At 42.8% G+C, this 19,390-nt stretch overlaps 1 protein-coding gene across 7 annotated transcripts in view; it reads left to right on the top strand.

Annotated features, from left to right (window-relative positions):
• LOC105196638 (zinc finger homeobox protein 4) overlaps positions 1-19,390 on the top strand; it is a 233,682-nt gene that overhangs the window by 96,738 nt on the left and 117,554 nt on the right. For 6 of the 7 annotated variants that reach the window (XM_026135036.2, XM_039451061.1, XM_039451062.1 and 3 more), the window contains one exon: positions 7,272-7,428. The exons of the other annotated variant lie outside the window; for it this stretch is intronic. The gene's annotated coding sequence lies outside the window, so the exon portion shown is untranslated. The remainder of the gene's footprint in view (positions 1-7,271; positions 7,429-19,390) is intronic. 7 annotated transcript variants of the gene reach the window in all.

The raw sequence follows: 19,390 nt of genomic DNA, 5'->3' as shown, positions 1-19,390 counted from the left end.
GACTAATTAAACACGATTGATATACATGAGAGGTTTGCGTTGTTGCCGGGAAGCGTAATTGCCGCCGCCGGAGGCGCGGAATGAAAATTGCGAAAGAAATGTGCAAGGAGGAGGAGGAGGGGGGGAGGGATTTATCCCCGAGTGTCCTTTCCGTTCCCCGTGATTACGATTCCGCTGATCGTGAGAAAATTGCGACGCGGCACGAACGCGGGGGAGGGAGACCGAGCGCGTCAGCTATTGATTGTAATTAATAGTCTCGCGCGCGGCCAGAATTATTCGTTGTGTTAATCGGCGACAGTTACGGCGCGGGGCGCAGCGAACGCGCGCTATTAAGAGCGATATTTCACGACGATGTCCAATCGCGCCTTACAAGCTCCACTTATGAAACTGATCCCGAGACATCCACGATAGTGAGGTATAACATGGTGCTTACGGACGTTTGCCTAATTGCGATCGTCTTGTCTCTCGCCTATCGGCAGCGACGTGTTTTACCGCGACGACGAACGATGTAGAGGGATAAGCTAACCAGAATTAGCCAATCTGTTCTACGTCGTAGACAAATGCGCTCTGCGACTGCTGTCAAAGAACGAAAATTCTTTATTAGAACTGTGTCATATTTTAGGTTTTTAATGGTGATACGTCATTGAAAGAACAAACGATTATAAACGAAGTGTGTCACAATTGTTAATTTTGCAGGCTGCCTAAAGGCTCGATCAGAGACGGGAAATTTGGAACATTTAGGCGGGAAAGTAATTTTCTCTGTAAGAAAGGTGCAACACACCGACAGTTTTTATTTCACAGTGCATGCGTCCGGTTTTCTAATATCGCTGCAATTTGTTTAGCCGCCTGAGGAAGGGAGGGAAAGGGGAAAGGGGTAAATAGTTCCCCCGGGGCTAATTAATTACGACAACACCAACGGGTGGGGAGCGCACTCGTTCGCTCGCTTTCTCTATTTCTAATTAGACCGAGTGAGCCTAAACGAGCCTACCGGGTTTTTTTTTTTTTATTCATCCGCGGTTTCGCGATGTCGATTATTTCGCAAATACATTAATCATCGCTCTCTCGCGAAATCGTTGACGTTGGCGATCATAGAAACAGCCTCGCGCATGCGGAAAATAAATAACGTTAAACAAAATCACTCGCGTTTTCTTATATTCCATTATTTCAATTCTATTATTATTATTATTATTATTATTGATTTTTATCGAGAAAAACTGAAAAAAAATGATTTATCCGCTTGCGAACTCATACGATTGCGATCGTTCGTTATTAACATTGCATTATTAATAATGCGACGTTAACAGCTCCCAAGCGCATCTCATTGTGAGCACAAGTATGGGCGGACAAAAAATTTTGATTGAGATTAAGTGACTCGTTTCGCCGAGACGTCCGTCTCAAAGTTGAATTCGCGAAAGGCGTTTAACAGCTTCGGCGTTTAACCGTTCTTACGACGATAAATCATTAGCGATTGGTGGATGGAATATCGTGCGGCCTGTTATCGCCGCGGTTGCGAATCGCGACTTGGAGCTGTCGCGGAAGAGGCGGCCGGGGCGAACGGCAATTAAAATAGTCATAATTTATTATCTTGCGTTTGTGTAACTTGCTTATCTGCGGGCGCGAGGCCCGCGCGACAATTAAAACGCGCGTTAAAATACTTTTTACACCCCACCGCGGCTTTATCGCGCGGAAATCCAGTCGCACACGCGTTGCCGTTGGTCAGCCGCCGCTTCTCTCTGTCGCAAGCGAGCGACGAGCTATCTCGCGCTGGCGCCGTTCAGTCGTCGAATCCGACGGACGCCTTGCATTGAAATCACCGCAAAATTACTCCTCGCTGAAAAAATTAACCCGAAAGGGCTCTGATACGCTGTAATGTACCGGATTATTTAAAAGGTAAAAAATGCGCGCGCGTGTCGCGTATACGTCAACGTACTTAAACTATGTTATCTATATTCTTATATTATTATTGTGACTTATTTTTAACAATAATTTATATAAACAAATTAACGAAGATGGTACGTTTATTTGTCATATATACTAATTAGATATTATGGAAATTAACAAATAATCTCGTGAGGCATAGTTAATCCCTACAATATGTTACAGCATAATTAATTTTTTAAGGATATTCCTTAAAAGAAACGCGTTAAAAAATGACGCGATCAGCACTTTCTAGCATGGTCGAGGAAAAAAAAATTGGATCGTTTCTACAATAGTTCCTCGAAGTTCTGGGCATGATTTCTAGTGTCATAAACCTTACCTTACACTTTTAAATTTCACGGCTGTCGATTTCGATGTAAAATATTTCTTTGAACCATCTTTAACTTTACGACTCGTTTGATTGTCTGAAAATGGCGTCAAAGGATTCGCCCGTCAAAATCTTCATACGGCGCTTTAAGCGGCGATCGCGCCGCGCCGTCGTGCGTTTGTTTCGACGATTCGAAACGTAATCCTGTTATCTCGCGCGATCAGGCTCCATTAAAACGACTCTAGCTACTTTCTCTATCTGAAACGATCGGCCGTTTAATGGACACTCCGATCGCGCGGCGGTGCCCGCGAAGGAAGGGGGGAGGGATGGTTTCTCGATTCGCGCTGATTCAATTAAAAACGAGGGCGTCCATTCTTCGGCACACTCGCGTTTATCGCTCGGGCCGCGTTAATTGACACGACGACCGTGATCGTCGGCATTAAGCGGAGAGAAAAAGTGGTCAAGTCCGATCGGTTTGCGGCGACTGGGAATGCTTAGGCAACAAGCGGCGGTACGCCTCGTCCTTTAACGCTAACAATGCAGGACGTGAATTATGGTGATCGCTCGTCACCACGCGCATTCTCGACAAAATTACGCGTAAATTCTCAAAACGTGTACTTTGGCGCGCGAGATAATTGACGTATACCACTTTGTAAAAAGAGGGATATGTCTTCTTTTTCTCGTAGTTTGTTATTCCGGATTGTTATTTATCGCGTCGTAGGAGCAAGTTAACAGGAAAAGTTTATCGTATAAGGCAATTTGGAAATTCGTATGAAACAAATTATTCCCATAATAGATTAGTTTTTGCATGGTCCCCGGCGAACGGTTGAACAGTTAATGGGACGTATAGACATACGGTCTTAGTAAACTGTGTGAAAACAGCAGTAGTTCACGTCTACTTGATAGCGCTATTTAGATATGACTCCGTTTGAAAACAACCTCTATACACTTTGGTAACAGCACAGTTCCTCCATTGCCTGAAGCACCTCAGTTCGTAAAGCTATAGCATCTCCAAACTCATCGGTGCTTGAATCAATTTTTCAAAAGCACACGCATACGTGCGTGAAACTCGCGTATTTTTTTTTTTTTTTTGTACTGTTATTTTACCGCATGCCTAGAGTGTCTGCAGTGTATCGAAATTGTTCTGCTGTTGGTAGGTATATCACCGAGAAATTCGAAACGATTTTTAGAATTTTAAATCTGCGATCGTTAACACCGACTAAATCGAGATTTTATGGTATCGTATACCGCACGCGTTTCAACGTACGTTAAAATCAGCGAGTTAGCATCGTGATTGAAAATTCGCCTGTTACGTTAATCTCGAATATATCGCGAGACCACATCGCACAATTTTGCGACGCGCAAATTAGGGCTGAGCACGCAAAACTTCGAGCCGGTGACCTGGAATCCGCGATGTTCTGCGTTCCGCTGAAAAATACGTGACGACTGATTCGAGGACACGAAGCGACCGTAAAATTTTACGTCGCTGATTGAGCGACCGATGCGACGTATGCACGTCTGTGCCATTACGTCGCTGCGCCTAATCGCAAGCGAGGGAAATAAAACCTCGCGGATTCGAATTGATGCATGCTAATGCAAGTTGCAGTCGATCCTAAAAATCGCTCGCGGGCCAATTATTTTTATTCATTGTCCCATTATCGTTACGAATTTTCATGGATATTACCGTGCGATTATTTCAAGGTTTCTTCTTTGTCCAAGTTTTTTTTTTTTTTTATAATTTGCATGTATTCACTCTATTAGCATTAATCACAATTATTACGCTGTTCGCGCAGGGGAAATCGCGAAAGGTAACGCAACTCTGTATCGATGTAATTACGTTATCTTCACTCGCGTGATAAGATTGGCTCCCGCTAATCCGGCTAACGGGCGTAAATATATCGTGGGTAATATTATCTGCGATGCTAAAATTAGTTACCGGAACGCGGAACGCGACGGCATCGTTACGGCTGGAATTGCTCGCAATTCGCGTAGCGTTGCGATTAATCCACCGTGGAGTTCGACATTGCTGATAAAAAAAAAGGGGGGGGTGGCGGTGGAGGAGGGTAGAAAAAAAAAAGAGCGTGACTTGTCCCCGCGACATTAACGTTTCGCGGGCCGCGTTTAACTGCGACGTGGAACGACCGGCTTTACTAATAAGCACAATTTATAATGAACGGGTCGGCGTAGGCCGCCGTCTGTCTCGTCTGTCCATCGATTAGGAATTCCCGTTTCGTGCTGCGCTCCTAGTTCTCGAATCGCCGCGCCGCGCCGCGCTACGGTGGCTTCCGCGGCGCCCTAATCTCGTATTCATAAAGAAGAGGCCACATCCCCCTCTACGGCAGATTTGCATGAAACTCACAGAAATAAAGTTCCCTTGAATCGCACGTCTATCGTCTACGTCATCTACGACGCCGGCTACGGACGCGCATCCCGGCTGATTGTTTTTCAAACTGCGCGACATCCGCTTTCCCTTGATCCTCTTACCTTCGACGTTACGTGTACATCCTTTCCCCCTATGTTATTAAATCGACTCTTCTTTTGAAGTCTCACGAAACAATGCAATTTCTCCGCTCCCCCTTTTCGCAACTTTGATCAGCCAACCCGCTGCTAAGTTTCCCAGCTATAATCGCAGCGACAATTTGTTATACATCTTTGTTAGACACGAAAGTTATCTTGAGAAGACACGTTCTCGTTGTCGACATGTTAAGAAAAATTAAGAAATATTTTATTAACTTAACAGACACAGGAGATAAAATATTTCAGCTAAACTATATTCTGAACTGTGACGAAATTTGTTTTTTTTATTTTTTTATTTTTTTACAAAGAATATTAGTTGATAATATATAATACGTTCTTTTTTTTTTATTTTTTACGTCTGGAGAACTTTACAGTTTGCTTATATCATAGATTTCATAGATATTTAAAGGAATATCTACATTTAATATTTGCGGAAATAATCTCTAATAGCATCTTGATATGTAAATAAAACTATTTACTTTGACGTATACAAACAGAAAATAATTATTTGATGTATCGGAATGTATTCCTATCAGCAATTAATTCTTTTCTTAACGTTTTCTCCTAAAATATTATTTTCTTTACGCTATCGAATGTATATATATTCTTAATATATTTCTCTAGGAATTGATCATTTTCTAAAAAGATACGTTTAAATTTACCTATGTATTTTTTTTTATCTCTATCAAACTAGAAAGATATATTGGGCTGATTTTTTATTATAATTCACCTTTCATACGTGTAATCTGCATAATATATGCGACTACGTTTGAAGTCGGAGAGGGTTAAGCGCACGGCACGCGCACGGTGTCGCGAGAAAGTATTCACCGTACGCGAAGGGTATCTCTTGTGCGTTCGATATTTACATAAAAAATTCGTACGGACTTGGACGTAGGGTTGAGAACGATGCCGCGAAAGGAGAGGAGTGGCTTCTCTCCGTCGCGCGACAAAACGGATGCTGTTTAAGAGAGCACACGCGCGAGAGCTGCGCGCATAAAAATTCGTTTCAAGATCGCGTCGAGCGCGTGTGCAACCGTATATCTATCGTCAGCGCATTGTCGCAGCGTGTGCCGGGCATGTGTCGGAATTCTCCCGGCATAAACTTAACTTGGTTCTCAGCGGCAGATTCGGGTTCTTCCTTCCGTCAGTCGTATGCCTGAGAGAGTCACTCCAACGGGGTCCGGATTAACATGCCGAGGTCGATAAAACGGGCGAGATGCCGCTAATACGTTTCGCTCGGCGACGCGTATGTGCTCGTAAAGGGAAAATTAAGAGCGACCGTAAATTATTACGACGTGGAGCGCGCATTGATTTTTGGAGGCCGGTCGTCGTAAAACTCCGCCGAAGCAGAATCAGATCTTTCCGTGAATCGGTCCGGTTGCGGGTCTCTCTTAGGAACACAGGTAAACGCGAGCGCGCGGTGTCCGTCGTTATACTCAATTTTTAGTCACGAGCGGCGAAAATCTGCAAGTCCGATAATCGGTCGATCCATATTTTTCACGGGGGACGTATAATTACACGTCATTAGCGCACTAATATATTCGACGCGGACGCAACAATAGACGAGTGCACTTTCGTAATCGCGATTTCTACGCGGGGAAACGCTCGTGTAATTTCTGCCGGAGAAATCTGCAATTATTTATGTATCTGATGGCAGGAATTACATTGATATTACTAATAAGATTCAGATATCGCGATAATATACATAATGTAATATTAATATATGTATATAAGCGTACGTGAACGTAAAATTATTTTTTACAAGATGACATATTTTATTCCTTATTTTCTCATTCCGTCGTAATTGTTTTAAACAAATTGTAGATAGCATGCAAACGTCTATGAAGTTATAGATTAAGGCTCACGTGACGTGTTTCCATTTTGAAAATAATTTGCATTTAATATATTCTTAATATATACGGTGCAATCTAAATTTGCACATTTGCCATCAGAAAGAAATAATAGCGGTATGCGCATTGAATTAAAAAGGTCAAGCGCTAATATGATACGAGAAATATAAGCGCACACGTATTATGGAGAACGGATAGAGAAAATAGATCATTTGTTTCCTACAGATTACGTTAGAAATTGCATTTCGGAACTGTGCTCTCTTCTGCATAAATCTACCTGGCGTGTAAGCAGCACGTTTTTTTTTTACGACACCTTCAGCAGTCCTCGCGATATTGGACTACACGGGAGAACCGCGAATATGACGCAGGCTCGGTATTAGGCGCTTTTATGTCGGCACAATGCCGTTTATTATCATAATCTATTATTGCGGCTTACGCGAACGCGTCTCGACCATCCCTGTTACTAACGCAAAGCCAGGGTTCGTAGTGCGCTATCCAGCCACGCAATTCACCATCAGAAATCCTACCGGACTCATTTACTCACTCCCGGCCCTTCGGCGATCACCCCTGATTACACAGTCGCATCGCGCGTTCATTTCTCTTAAACCACATTTCATTGTATCTCTTCTCAAAATTAAAATCGTCATAATCATTTGTAGATCAGCATCCAGCGTGTGTTTTTTGGATCAAGAGATCCCTCGAGATTGAAGTGATATGCGAGCCCCTTTGTGTCACGAATTGTTTCCTCAAGGCGATTGTATGAAACAGCGTCGTTGACCGAATCTACTACACGTAAAATACATTTTGTATTTATGGGTAAGTGAACAATACGAAAACAAGATAAAATAATAAGAGCACTGAAACGTATGTGTAATTTTAACATATTGCGAATGTTAATTTTAACAAAGAGGTATGCTTCCACAATTTGTCTCCAAATTGTGTCAAAGTATTGCATTTTTGTATTAATTTTGTTACATGGCATTTGTGTTACTTTCTAACATATTTTGTAGACGATACACGAGAAAAATCAGGACGCTTTCAGGGCTGTATACAGAAACGTTAGTGATATCATTTTATCTTTGTCGTTTGCCGAATGTTAAACAAGGATAAAATGATCTTTGAAGACACTTTGGTAATGTTTCTGAACGCAGCCTAGGTTTACTACCGGCATTTGAACATAGATTCTTTTTCAGATAAACGCTCTACCACTGAACCATAATTGTTTCTTTTCTCTTGATACTACTATATTTCACCTAAATATCTTATTCATCTTTTATAACAAAATTAACACATACATTTTTAAATGAACTATTTGTAATGTACGATATATGTTAAATTTAACACAAATTTCTTAACTGTGTGTGTGTGTGTGTGTGTGTATGTGTAAGAATTCGAAAAAATTAACGGAATTGCGAGATATGGTGTGGGATTCACCTGATTCTCATTCGTAGCACTTAGTATGCTAACACACCGCGATTGTTCATGACCTACCTAATATTATTCAAACTTTTTATACATTAATCAATTTTAATTTAAAAGAGACGCGTTATAAGATAAACTATTTCGAGAAGAATTTATTGCGTTCCATGTGTAGCGAGAAGTAATTATTCGTAACAAGTTTCAATGAGTTGACTTTTGTTTCTTAATATAGCCACTAAACGTCAGAAACACAGTTCTCCGAATATTCTGCTACGCGCGAGAGCGTCTCGTTTGAGCGATTGGCCACAGCCGTTCACAGTGATCGGTACTTAGAGATGAGAGTTTCCATTAGAACAATCAATCAGAAAACTTTATATTAAATTAACTAATTGGTGACGTGGCAGTCGAATCTCATTCCGTGCTCGCGCATATTCTCGTTTGACTAATATAAATCAGTCGCACGGCGCGCGGCGGTCCCCGCGATTGCTAATGGCGCGCGGCAGATGTACAGTAAAAGTACAGGTATTAAATACCGCTTAGCATTCTCTGGATTGTCCCGCACGCACGATTATGTGCCTTCTTATCTCTCGCGCAAACATTCATCAGGAAACGATGCGTGACATACGAAGCGGGAGGTGCACACGCAGATGAATCGTGGCGATCGATTCTCGACACTAACAAATATTCGCACGTCCTCGACACGCCGATTTTTTCGAGCTGTCGTACATTTCTAGCGTGCTTCGGATGCCCGTCTATGCACCTGAGCATACTAACTATAATAAAAGCAGCACCAGAAACATCAAGCTGTAAAGTTTTCTAGTCGCGAGACTTTTGAAAAGTCAAAATGTAATTTTTCACTTAGCATCAATTTTCTCATTTTGTTTCTCGCAAGAAGCGCGAGAAAACCCGTGGCATCGTAAACCCCTTTAACAATCGCATGAAGATTCCTTTTACGACGTTAGGCAGCGTTATTAATTTATGAAGATTATTTGATTGCTTAATTAGTACAATTTTCGAAACTTAGTAATAATATTAATGTCTCACGGCGTTGAAAATTCATATGCAATTAACACAATTCTTGTCCATATTATTAATCCAAGTGTACATGACAGTTTATTAAGATAGCAGATCAATTTTCCTCGGGTGAAATCTCGTCGGTGCGCGCTGCTTATCCGAAGATTGGCCGGCTCGGCGTCGGTTTACCAACAGATTGAGCATTCCTCGCGTAATTACGCTCATTACGCGCCTCGGGTCGCCCGCGCGAGAACGTCGCTATTATGTGCCGAAAGCGCGTTATTAGCGTAATAATATCGATTAGTGCCGTCCCCGAAATCTCGTCGTCGCGTTCGCAGTATTTTCGATCCGTTCCGTGCGAAGGAATGCGTCCGAGGCCTTTCTCGGATCACGATGATGGCGCGGCTCGGCCGAGGGAGCCCCCGATTTGATTCATTACGTGTCCCTTCTCGGAGGTGTTTATTTTATTTGATAATTATCGCGCAACGGGCGCGCGTGAGGCTCCGACCGTGGTGGTGCGGTGATGCGCTATCCGCTCCACCGTGGACCCCGTCCACGGTGGTCATTAGTGGCTTAATTATATCTCAGCGACGATTATTCCGGTATTTCTGCTTATACATATATACAATCCGTACGCGTCGGAACGACAAAGAGGAGGGGAGGGTTTGAACGAGGGGGTTAGAGAGGAGACGCGAAGACCGGGCGGGAATACGAGCTTGGTGGACTATAAAGGCCATCCTTGGACGGACCCTCGTAAAAACGCACTTTGTTGCCTCCTTAAATCCTGATAATTCCACGCTTCGCTTCTACCCGCCGATTACGGCGTAATCGCGTTTCGGCGGGCTTCCCGCCGTGGAAGACGGAGAAGACCTTTTTGCGTTACCGGCACGACCGCTCCGCTCGCTCGGATTAATTGCCGATGCTTTTGTCTCAGACGATCGATCGCGGATGATAACGAATGATTCCTCGTTGAACGCGTAACAGTATGACAGCGTTGCCATTAAGTGAATTCATATGTCATCTTATGCAATCTACAATCCAAATCTCGAACACGATCAATTTAAGAGAGTTATTCCAATAATATTTTTTATGTACGTTGTATTTATAAATTATTCGAAAGCAAGTTGCTACAAATGCTAAGAATCGAAAGAATGTTATTATTCAGAGCAGAGTATGCATGTTGTGTTAAAATAAAATGTTTTCACTAAAAAGTGTATAAAATCCTTTTGTTTCATTTTTAAATTATATACTTCTACTATAAATTTTGAAACCTAATTTCTCTTTTTGCACTTCAAATCTTTGTGTTGTTGATTTATCCAAGTTATTTTCGAACATCAGTTAAAATACTAAAATGAGAAATGCAGAATGCGTACATGTTAAATGATATCTTACTTTCTTAAAGCTCCTGTAGTTCACAGAAAGAGGAAGAAACAAAACTCTTCCTCTCACTTTCTCTTCTGTTTCATATATATTAGATGCGCTATGTATTGTATTATTATCTGTATCAATAATGACCGCTTGATCTCACGATCTACAAGTCAGACAAATTATACGATACTGTAAAAAAGAACGAATGAAACATTTGTTGGGAATCGAAGTGTCCGAACAAGAGAAGACAGATACTCCGACTTAATCCCCGTGGAAAAGTCGCCGTGTCGCGATTTGCATTTGTTAACGCGGCTTAAGACGCGGCCAAACGAGCTTTCCGGGTTCAACCGGTTACGGCGAGCCCTTTTGTTACATTATTAGCTACCTATTGTGAATCGAAGTATCCGCGCGAAGTACCAAAGTTCATCGAAGAGTTTCAAGGGGCGAGAGCGATCGGACAAAAATCGAGGCGGAATTACGTGCTGGCACAATCGCGATATATCTCTTTATAAAATTATTATATAAAGTCCGCCTATATCTCGAAGTTACAAATGCATTTAATTACAGAGGGTTCTGCGACGCATATTGCCAGCAGCACTCGTACTTTTCAATTTGAGTAACTCGCTTTCGGGGAAGTAATTGTTGCATTCGACGTAAGGCTCTGGCACAAATGTTAACGCACACATTATATAGAGCAACGAAACGCGAGTGAGGATGAAAGTTAAGACGACATCGAGAAACAAATCGGTATTTACCGCCTGAGACCGTAATGATCTCAGGCAAGTTGTAGGCACGCCGCAAGTCGATCGTCCGATCACAAAGAAAACCTTCATGACGATTTTAATTGCCTCCATTATACACGACCTCCCGACTGTAGTTTCTCAATTACATCGACTTACACTTTAGCTCTACGTGTCGCGCCGCGTGTAGGAGCGGCAGGTCGCTCCGCTGCGTGCTTAATTGGAACGATTGTCGAATATATCGCGTAAACCTGACAAGTCCTGTCACAGTATTACGATTTTGCGCTGCCACTGTCAATTAGAGGAGATCCGATTGCACATCCGACACGCGTCCCGAGAATAACAGACGTCGATAGGCAACTCGATCGACTCGACATGATCTTAGCTCCTTCCTCTTTGACATAAATGAGAATAACGTAAATTAACATTCGATCAAGGCTGTAGCGAGGATCGCACATATATTCTCTGAAGCATTTTGAAGAATGTATTATACACAAGATATCTTCATCTTTCTAAACCGTCTTTATCGTTCTACGTGTAATCTCTTGTAATCATTATTGAATGAAGAATAGCGTCAACGTTGAACCTTCAGTCTGTATACGTAGGTGTGCAATAAGATTATTTATTTAAGATAAAATTAAATATTAACCATTAAGAACTAAATGCTGGGTTGTGCCAAATTTTCCTGAACAACAGAAATTACGTCTATGTATGTATGTTATTATTATACTCGCGAGACTATTGTCTTCGTGCTTCATAACTCACGCAGACATACTGAAGGACGACGTACTGGTTGAATCGAGTCGCATGTCATCAATCCGGAGGTCAACCACTGAACGAGCGATGGACAAAGGAGCTCTTCACCGCGCGAAAATCATGTTAATCGAGCATTACGACCGATTTCGCGAAATCCGGTTCGGTCGATCGATAACCTCAACGACGTCGCGAATCGGTTAACAGATTCCCGTAGCCGACACCTCGTGATACATAAACTGCAATTTGCGGCGCACTTAAGGCGTCTCCTTTCTCCTTTTTTTTTCTTCTCTCCCGTTTCCTCCTCGCCCCTCCTTTACGTCGACGCGCATACTTCTGAGGACTCCTGATTCTCGCGAGGGACGATTTACGAAGTTGACCGACTTGATCTCGTGCAGGATGATCGCCGGGACCCGCAGCGTTAATCGCACGATCGGAACGAAAGTGGGAAAGGGCGCGCTCCCGATTGGCGGAATATTCGCCGATGTGCGATATCTCAATCGGCATCGTCGATCGTTCGTAAAGTTTGTTCGTTAAGTTTGCACACACGCTTCTCTCAATTTGAATATGCCATTATGCGCAAATTAATGGAGCAAAAAAAGAGAGAAATTAATTAAATTAAAAAAAAATAAAAAAAATAAAGTCTTGGAGTAACTGTAATCGGAAGAAATCAGGTTTTAGTTGCTCAAAAATTTTTCAATCTGCTGCTCAGACACGTTATTCCTATTCATCATTACCGCATTATCATATTTTGAATGACGACAATCTATCGTGACGAATTTCTACCACGCATCTTTTTGTTTCATTTTTTTTAAAAGGACACGTGTTTTATTGGAATGAATAATTCAAGTATTACTTATAATCGCGCTAAGTCGTTTACCGTCGCGATGGCGATTCATTGTAGTGTAAATAAACGCGAGTTTGCGTTGCGCTTCGTGAATTATCGCGCTAATTGGCGAATATACTCCGCCGCCGCGTGTGTTTGCGATCGGCGTCCGATTAAATCCTGACGAGGGCGTTCGCACCTTTTTTTACGCATTTATCGCGCGCAACGTGGAACGTTGAATTAAAACATCGGAGCGGAATTCATCGCCCGTGGACGCGGTCGCCATAACTTGAGGCATTAAATAAAGACGCAGGAGGCACTCTCATTAGCTGTCCACAGAATGTGTGGTTGTTATTCGTGAATCCGTGTCGCAAAGTGCGCCGAGCGAAATGGAATTAAACGATGTCACCGCGCGTTTAGCACTCGTAAATGTCGCGGAGAGCGAATAATTCGGATCGCATTGAAAAATTAAACGTCTACTGTCAGGAGGGAAAAAAAAGTGGCGGTAAAAAAGTCCACGTGGCAAACACAGGTGTAACGCGTCGAAATCATTAAGACAAAAAATATTTCTTTGTTTCTCAACACCTACCTATCCGCCCTTCGATCATTAATCGGCTTAATGCGGATTACAATTTCTAAAACCACGGTCGAGTCCCGCTTTATTTCAACGGTATCGGAGGCACCACCCAGAAATCTCCGTGCGTCGACGCCGCTATTAATAGACGGCCATGCGGTTGGCAATGCGGACATTAATCGACGTGTCGTTATTCGTGCATACGCACCGTGCCTGGCATGGAAAACAATATTTCACGCCGGCGACAATAGTTGTCGCCCAGTCAGACCGCTTCTCCGTCTCGTTCCTTCCTTGAGCCACGTCGAGACCCCTCTCTCTCTCTCTCTCTCTGTTCCTTTTCTCTCTCTTTCTCTTGCTTTCTCGCTCTCTCGCGTTTGCCGTTGCCGCCGTTTTTCTCTCTTTCTTTGCCAGACATCTTTCTTTCTCACACACGGTTTCCTGCGTCGGCGTCCCTCTCGCCTCGGGCAGAAACTTCGTCAGGTTTGTCTCATCGATGCAAAGACAAACATACATATATAAACTCTCACAGCCACGTGTACTTACCGTGTACGAGCTGATATTCGTCGAACGAGCAAATCGAAGCGCCGGCGATTTCCGCTAATGCTCTCGAGTTTTACCTCTTTGCCGCCATTCCCAGAGTGTTCTTATCACGCTTATTTTATTCACACGTTTTTGAAGTATTCTGATTAATTACTTCAATCTTCGATCATACTATGTTTATTTTTATATTATATTTGTTCCTTCAATTTTCTGCACGACACGCTCAGCGTGTTCGCTGCCACTCCGCTTAATGTTCCGCACAACAGTTTTTGCGGCTCGTTCCGTAGAAGTCAGTCGGAACACCCGGCGAGGAACCAACTATCCTTCTACACGTGAACGAACAACCACGGAGAAGGACTACCGACAGTCCGCCTAATGAATGCGCCGGCACATCCGATACCGTCGTAGCAAATTAATCCGGCCGACTAACGAATCAACTTATTTGAATATCCGCCCTTCCCTTATTCGCCAGGACCCACGTTGCGACTCATCTCCGTCTCGTGAGACGAGAGAGAGAGAGAGAGAGAGACGATGGAAATCTCCATTCTTGTCTCTCTTTTTTTCTCTCTCTCTCTCTCTCACTCTCTCGCGCCCAAAACTCTACCTGCCCTCCACTCCCGCTCATCTTCATCTCACATGGACCAGCATCCATCCCTCACGCATTCTCTCAATCTCTTTCTCTGTCTCACGATTTTAATCTCTCATAATCCCTCCCGCCTTAACATTCACGACGGGTTGCGCGAGCATACGCGTACCGGTATGTCCGTGGGCCCCATGCCCACACACAATGGGCCCTGATTGCGGATTAGGGATTAGGAGACAAAGCCTCGAGCGTGAGGTCGGACGAGGCTTGACAAATAAATGAGAACGAGTTCGATTAACTCAGACTCGCGCTCTTGTTCGTTAGTACGTTGCGACAGTGTACGCTACGACGAGGAGACAGAGAAACCTTTCAGTTTTCCTATAAATCTTTTTGTGCACATATTGCCATCATTTAGAATTTAGATTCTAAAAATAATAACCTGAAAGTTTTCAAGTCAAATATTTTTATTGCGACTTGAATATACGTCATTTGGAGTAGGAAATAAGCAAGTTTTTCGATAATTTCCTGCAGGAAAATGTCTTTTTGTCTGTTTGACAGTCGGAACGAAAAATGTTTCGTACAAACGTTACATCGATACCGTGTAACCGCTGTCATCCGTTACAGCCTTTTCCCGCAGCCTACTAATTTCTGTTCTTTCAGTGAAAGTGAACGACAGCGAGATATCGAGTACGCGGATCATTACGCAAGTAGATATTAATTATCCGCGTAATGCCCTCTTTTATCGCGCGGATATCGAATCGGTATTGAACTATTATGATCTCCCACTCTCAAAGAAGCATTATCATTTTGCTCTCGCATAAAGCAAGAGTGTAGAAAGTGTAGAGTACCATCGATTAAATAAGTTCTAATCAAGTAATTAAGTTATTAAGAATTAAAATATTTTATTAATCAACTACGTGACAGTGTCGAGAGTGTTTCGTATCGTAAGCCGACGATTCATTCGAATTGGCAAGTCATTCGCCAATATTCCAGCAACATTTTGCAAGTATTCACACCAAGAGTTCGTTGCACCGCATTCTCTCGTCTAAAAATCACGAAACACCCGGGACTTCGTTATCTCAGCGTGCGATAACGTAAATATAAAAATTCCGAAGCGAACATCGCGGGTCGTGGCCCATGGTGTGTTAGTTTGTAATCCGGGTGAGAGATGAGATTGCAGATAAGATGTGTCCGACCGTAGTAGATAGCCATTGGTCCCCTTTTCTCGTGTCACAACTGGTGTGGTACACGTTCTGCACCACGCTCGTACACCTACCAATCCCTTCAGCGATTGGGACTGTGATTCTTTTTCTTCGCGCCGCTGCGATTCACGCTAAAGGAAGAGAGCTGTCGTCATGATCGCTCTGAACGATCCCACTACCGATCTCCATCAAGCTCGTGTCGACAGATGACGCAAATAAAATTTTTTTTGCCAATTGTTTCATAATCTGGGAATAATCATCTAGTTTCCTATTGCATAACCAATCACCTAGAGTGATTTTCACATTCCAATTAAACGTTACTGTTACTAAACTACATATTGTATATTATTTTACAATATTTTATTTATTCAATATTTTCTTAAAAAATAAAGAGAATTAAAAAAATAGGTATAAATTCTCAGTAACAAAACCCTGTGACCTTTATTTTCTCGCTACTGGGGTTTAAATATCATCATAGATAACTTTTCGGATTAAAATTCGGATGAATTCTAATGAATTCTAATTCTGTTAAAATAGATAAAAAAGTAGTAATAAATAAAATTAAATGCGAGCAATTTTGAATTTCATTCTCGTATCGCGTGGCCGGTTGCGTGCAATGTACGTTACCTCAACCTTGCACCGAATCGGTTGATCCTCGCTGGGTGGTTTAATGGCATGGCGCGAATTCGGTGTGGGCGCCGATTTGCTGTCCCTCTCGTTCGCTCTTTCTCTCTCTTTCTCTCTTTCTTTTCCTGTCTTTCTGTTTCGCCACACCTCGCATATTTGGCGCGTGATGTCGCGACCAGATTGGTTCGACATGCTGTACGAATGTAAAGGTCGGAATCGTGAACAGACTGCTCAGAAGGATCGGTGAGTGGATTTTTAAAGCAGCTGCATATAAACACGCCGTCCATCGGGGAGAAGCGATACGAGAGGCACTCCCTCGATCAAAATTTAATACACCCGCCTTCTTTTCTTCTTTAACACCTTTGGCTATCAGGGAGACTAATGAAATTACCGGAGTAGTTGCTTGTATTTTAATCTCAAGCGAGCAAAACATTTTTATTGCCGCCTCATGCACAGCATTTGACAGATATAGAATTCTCCAGTTGACAAGTACGTAAAAATATCACCTGATGTAATCGATGAGCATAAATCCGTTCGTGTGCGATAAATATACAATAAAATAGAATGGAACATTTTCGATACATCTCTAAATTACACGCATAAGAAAATTGCTTTGGTAGCGTGTACGCAAGAACGTATAGTCTTTAAATGCAGCAGCAGTGATTAACAAGTCCGAAAGTTCCATATCGAGTTTAAACATCCTCGTTCTCGATGTCACGTTGCCCACGCCTCCGCGAACGATTGTCTGCGAGCGATCGCGGCTTAATGGACGAGGACGTGACTAAATTGCACCGATGACTATTATAACGTCGATTATATTCGGCTCGAGGTATCGCCGTCGACATGAGCGTTATTTATACCTCGTTGCGCCGCTTGACAATGTTTGTCGTGGCTAATGGTATCGGCGACCGTGATTACTGGCAGCGGGATTTAATTAGTGTTGCGTAACACCGGTGATTTCAGACAATTGTTCACTCGTTACACGCGCGCGCGCACACGCGCACACACGCGCTCGTACACGTACACACACACGTGCATGCACGCGCGGAAATTGTATCGATTCGAACAAAATGCCCGGTTCACTTCGTTAATTATTTTGTTCGATCGACAAAGGGTTCGGACGAAACAGTTACGCGGTCGATTCTGGCGACATTCTCCTCGCCACACGCAGCGTTTAAGTACGAATTGATTCCTGTGATATCGGTTAACATTGACCTTACTTCGCTTTGACATCCTTCCCTTTGGCATTAATGGCGGCCATCGGTGAGCATTTTTGCAATGCCACATTTTCTTCCAAATACATTGCCGATGAAACTTCTCTCATTTTCTGTCCTATCGTGCTGAAAATTGTTGCGGTTGCCTTGACCTCTCGCACTCTTCGCACATCTTCCCTTACAACCGAATTCTCCCCTTTCTTCTCGCGTTTGACAAAAAATACGTTCTAGAAAAGAATTTTTCCGCGTGCGCGCGGCGAAGATCGAAATAGAGCGGAGAGAGAAGACAGAGAAGGGGATCTTCTCGATCGCTTCGCTCTTTTATTTTTCCCCGGACCGGCGTGCTCGCCGGAATTGACGCCCGGCGACTCTCCGATGGGCAGCCTTGAGATGTCTATCGGTGATTTAGAACGGGAGGAGCTTTGCGGCGCGGCGTGTCGCGCGCTCCGAGAGCCGGCCGTGTATATCGTACACCTGCATAGGTGTGCTTACGTTGCACGTATGCGACCGGCCCAGAGCGACTTTTTGCGCGGCGCCCGCGCTCCGAAGACCGACGATAGCCGCGAGAGAGGACCGAAATCGACGATCCTCGGCCTCCTCGCCGCGCCGCGCCGTCCCGGCATCCAGATCTGGCGCGACTCGTCCGTCGATCTTCGCCGCATCGCGTTGTCCGCGTCGCTCCCGATCACGGACCTTTCGTAACACTCGTGACACGAGATCGTAATTTTTTATAGATACATTCTTTAGATAAATATTTCTATTTTCTAATTCAACCATTTTTCCCAGTTCAATGTAACTATAATTGGCAAGGCGCTTTAATTCCAGAGTGGAGCATATGGGGGATAATTCGCAAAAATCCCATTAAAAAAAGTAGAACACAATAGCAAAAATAGTTGTTTGCATTGTGCTTGAAGCGTACCTGTAAGGGTGCAAACACAGTAAAAAGAATAAGGAACGGTTTAACAGTATATTGAATAAGGAATATTTTTTTTTAATTTGTCTTATTCGACATATTGAACTGTTTCTAATTCTTTATTCCTAATTCCCTATTCCTTATTCTTTCTATCGTGTCTGCATCCTAAATCGTTGAAATAATACAGATGTGTGTACATCGATGAGAACGCATGAATCGTTCTCTTACACATATTCTACGGTATTACAATTCGTGCGTTCTATTTTAACATTTTTATCTCCGTACATTGTTTCGCTTCAGACAATTCTCGAATTGTTGTAGGATCGTACCAGGAATCGTTCTTGGCACACGTCCTGCCCGAGGACGCGTCGTGTTTCTCTATTGTAACTCGTTACGATAATAGTTACACACGCGGCAGTACAGCGCATTGACGTTGTTTATCATATAAATTACTTGTCCAAGCGTATCTTTACTCCCTCCGCAAGTAGCGAGCGTGAACGAACTATACTAACACGTAAAAGAATATCGACATGTGGGAATTTTGCATTTCAAAAACGGTCGCGCGGTCACTTTGGCATTGGAATCGGCTCTTTAATGTAAAATTTTTGCTACTCTATCTTCCTCGTACATACTGCAGGTTGACGTCAAAACATCGAGATGTCTTCTTTGAAATTACGTGCCGCGCCGTAAAAGATCTTTTCGGTATCGAGACTAATTTACTTAATACGATTATCATCCAGCCTAACATAAAGAGGATTTAGAGGATTATTTCCAATTTTTTTGATTTATTGTTTCTTTAATTTAAATAAAGTGATTGATTAATTTTTTATTAGCTAGTTAATTTTATTTATTAATTTCGTAGTAAATTCAACATAAATTGCGATATATAGGAAAACATTTACAAAAAGTATTGAGAAGCATACAAGTAATAAACGTGTTTCGTTGTCTTTGAAAATATTAATGTGCAATCTACATTTTTTTCCCCGGTACAAGTTATCTTCATTT

The sequence above is a fragment of the Solenopsis invicta genome, chromosome 6, assembly GCF_016802725.1.
Source record: "Solenopsis invicta isolate M01_SB chromosome 6, UNIL_Sinv_3.0, whole genome shotgun sequence".
Taxonomy (NCBI): domain Eukaryota; kingdom Metazoa; phylum Arthropoda; class Insecta; order Hymenoptera; family Formicidae; genus Solenopsis; species Solenopsis invicta.
Note: the sequence above shows the minus strand (reverse complement) of the source record. Positions and strands in the feature narration are given on the sequence as shown.